The 3,796-nt window shown below is 50.3% G+C and overlaps 1 long non-coding RNA gene across 1 annotated transcript; it reads left to right on the forward strand.

Annotated features, from left to right (window-relative positions):
- Positions 1-2,328: 2,328 nt before the first annotated feature.
- LOC120891709 (uncharacterized) lies at positions 2,329-3,545 on the forward strand. Its single transcript, XR_013429687.1, has 2 exons — positions 2,329-2,502; positions 3,329-3,545. It is a non-coding gene; the product is annotated as an uncharacterized LOC120891709 (long non-coding RNA).
- Positions 3,546-3,796: the final 251 nt, after the last annotated feature.

Consider the following 3,796-nt stretch of genomic DNA (forward strand, 5'->3'; position numbering starts at 1 on the left):
AAGCATTAAAAGCAAAAGAAACCACAGAGGGGGAGACAGCAGGCTTTGTGTGACCCTGGGATGCGTGTGACCAAAGCAAGAAGCGCTTGGAGGGCGGAGTCTGGGCTGCTGGGAGGATGGACCTGGATGACCTTGGATGAAAGATGTGCGGCGGGGGGAGTGTGGGTGACCGTGGAGCTCAGGGGGTGTGCGGGGTGGCCGTGGTGGGAGAGGCTGTTGCAATTCCATTTTTGCTGGTGAGGAACCTGGGCCCTGAGAGAGGGGGAAACAATTAGCCCCTTCTCCCAGTGGCAGTCCCAAGACCTGATGCTACTCTTCCTGTTCCCAACTCTGGCATGTATATAGATCAGAGCTGGGGATCCATCCCAGGACCTGTGCATGCTGGACAGTGCTCTAGCATCGAGCTACAGCCCCAGGTCTTTGTGAATTTTTTATTTTGAGACTCCGTTTCCCTAGGTTACTTAGGGCCTTGCTAAATTGGCTGGCTTTGAACTCGAGACCCTCCTGCCTCAGCCTCTTGAGCTGCTGGGATTACAAGTGTGTGCCATCATAATACTCAGTTTATATTTTTATATCCCTTTTCTTTAGGCAAAATTCACTTCAATTACTTTTGGAAAACCAAAGGAAAATATCACAGAAAGTGTTTTTTTCTTTTTTGGTACTGAGGATTGAACCCATACCTGCTTAACCACTGAGCCACATCCCCTGCCCTTTTATTTTTTATTTAGAAACAAGGTCTTGCTAAGTTGCTCAGGGCCTTGCTAAATTGCTGAGACTGGCCTTAAACTTTTGATCCTCCTGCCTCAGCCTCCTGAGTTGCTGGGATTACAGGCATGTGCCTGGCTGATATTTCCTTTTAAAATGTATTAAAAAGAAAAAGGGCAGGAAGAGTCTGGATGAGAGACCATTTAAAGAATAAAAAAATAGTTAATTGTGTATGACAGGGATTTAACAAAGTGTGAGGATGGTTTTGAGTAACTGGATGGTGGGGACACGGGGCACTGGAGAAATCTAGAATTCTGTACGCGGCAAGAGTGCCTGCATTGGTCATGGGAAGTCGTCCGACCGGGGCTCTTGAGCCTGTCCCCAGTAGCAGCAGAGAGTAGTTAGAATGTGCTGGTCTAAAGGGAGAAGCGCCCTGCTTTCCTGCTTTCCCCATCTTCTAAATCACTCTGAATCTAACCCTGACCCAGGCCCTAATCCCCGCCCTGACCCCAACTCTTTCCCTCACCCTAACTCTTTCGCTCTCCCTGAACTTTAATGTCGTCTTACTGGACCCCAAACCTAACCTTCCCATTAACCCCATCCTGAGCCAACCCTGCTCCAAGCCAGGGTCCTGGGCTGCGAGGAGCCTGCACCCGCTTCTCCCCATGTTGGCTACCATCTGGGGGTGAGTGTAGGTTTGTCGCCAGGGGTTCGAAAACACATTGGTCACTTGTTGAGAGCCACAACCAAGTCGGGATGGTGCCTGGCATTTTGCCAGAAGGAGTGGTTGAGGGGTAATGCCAGCGAGCCATTGGGATGGTGATAATTGGGTTAAGCTGTGTATAATTATTGGAATGATGACTGATTGCTGTGACTGGATGATGCTGGATTGGAGCAGGCTGTGTATTCAGTTGTGTGTGTGGATCTCTGCTGTCTGGCAATAGGGCGGCTCCTGCTACCTCGGGTGCCCGCTACTTTTGAGTTCCCGTTGGTTCTCGAGGAGTTTCGGGGGAGTTCTGGAGAGTTCCCGTGGGGTTCGGGCAATAAAGTAGTTCCTGTTTGAACCTACAAGTGGCTCATGACCTTCCGGTTATTTTGTGCCCAGCCAGACTGCGGCAGCCACTAGTTAAAAAAATATATCTTTTCTGAAGCTCTGTGTGTTACAGACCAGGCAGCCCAGAGCTGTCCAGTAGGATCCACGGGAGGCTTTAGTCTCAATTCCAAATGCCTAGGAGGGAGAGACCCTATGTCACTGTCTCTCCCTATGTGACAGGTCCCCCCAAAGCACCTGGATTAATGCAGGAACCTTGGAGATGAACCATTATGAGAGCCGTGACTAATCAGGGGATGGTAATTGGAATGGAGTCGCTGGGCGGTGACTGCAGGCTGGCAGGGCATGGCTGGCAGGGGTGGGACACTGGGGCTGTGCCTGGAGGTTATATATTGTCCCCAGTTCAGTTCCTTGCCTTCTCCTAGCTTCCTGGCCGCCGTGAGGTAAGCAGCTTTTCTTCATCCCCCACCCCCCCCACCCCCCCCCCCCCCCCCCCCCCCCCCCCCCCGCCACGGTGCTCTGCTCAGTCTCTGGACTGAGACCCAAATAAACTTTTCCTCCTCTAAGTTGTTCTTGTCAGGTATTTTGGTCACAGGGACGAAAAGCTGATTAACACACTCTATGTGAGGCGGGCTTTGTCTGGTTGTTCTTCCTGGCCCAATAAATTATGGCTGGGGAGGGGTCATGTCCCCCCTGCCCAGCATCTCCGGCAGGATGGTCTCAGAGCCGAGTGAGTTCCCTACAAGGTCAGTTCTTTGCTATTTGACTCCTCCCTTTCTTTTCCTCCTTACCGCTTCTCACCTAACATATTCTACTTCTTACTCAGTTGATTGTCTACCTTTCCCACTTGAACATCAGGCCTACAAAAGGCACTTCTCTCCTGCTTTCCCAGAACCCAAAACAATGCCTGGTACTTAGTAGGTGCTCAACAAACACTTTTCGGATGACTAACTATGTGCACCACACATGCAGCCACTGGGATGACAAGAGTGCGCCACTCTGCCCGGCTCCTGGAATATCTTGAGAAAATGGGAAATGGGTGTTTGTTTTGGGTTGTGATAAGACAAGCAACTCACATTCAACAAAAGTTAACAGCTGCTCCGCACACAGGTGTGATATTGAGGGATAATTTGCAACCAAAGAAAGGCCGGGTTATTAATAAACGGCTGGGGAGAGGCGTGAAGGGATGGGGAGAGTCTTCAGTGGAGAATGCTTCTGCAGTCCACATCCCACAGGAGGCCCTGGGCAGCCTTCTGTTCCACTCATTTGCAAATTAAGGGACCTATTGTTTTAAAAATAATTAAGTCTAATTTTGCATGTTTGGGAGATGGCTCTCCACCGCCTTGGGGATCTGTATCTTTTTGTGTTGTGCAGAATGCAGATTGATCTCCACCGCTCGGCTTAAGCTGCTTTGCGTACCTCTTAAATGCTGGCCGCGGTCAAGGCTGCTGTTGCTAGGGGACTGAGACCCGGCTCTCGGTTACCTCGGGAGTTCTCTGTCAATCCCTGGAATTCTGCCCTTCATCCCAGGGAGCTTAGAAAACATCAATCCCAGTTTTCTTCCTTTGACAGTTGCAGAAATGGATGCCCAGAGAGGGGAAGGAACGTGTCTGAAGCCACCCAGCAAGGCGGCGGCAGATTGGAACACACGACTCTTCCCACCTTCGAGGTTGGATTCCCCATCAGACCTGTGTCCCAAGTGACAGGCTTTTAGCACGTCCCTGTACCACCTGACCTATTGTCTCCTGAAGGTTCTTTTCTTTCAATAAACCACTTTTTTAAATGTGAAGACATGAATGTAGAAGAAAATCCCATTGCAAATATAAATGGGAAAAATCCTATCGCTCACCAAAATAGAAAATAAATGAAAATCAACGCAGAACAAACCAAACCCCATGACTGCTTAGGGGCATCTAGGTCACCAGGGCTCTGGGGGAGCACCTGCAGATGTGCGGGACCCCGAGGCACCGTCCTGAGACTTCCTGCAGCTCCTAAGGGCAAGGAGCTTCTCCCAGGGTGACTGTACCAACTAAAGTCACC

This window comes from Ictidomys tridecemlineatus, chromosome 2 (assembly GCF_052094955.1).
Source record: "Ictidomys tridecemlineatus isolate mIctTri1 chromosome 2, mIctTri1.hap1, whole genome shotgun sequence".
In the NCBI taxonomy this organism is placed as follows: Eukaryota; Metazoa; Chordata; class Mammalia; order Rodentia; family Sciuridae; genus Ictidomys; species Ictidomys tridecemlineatus.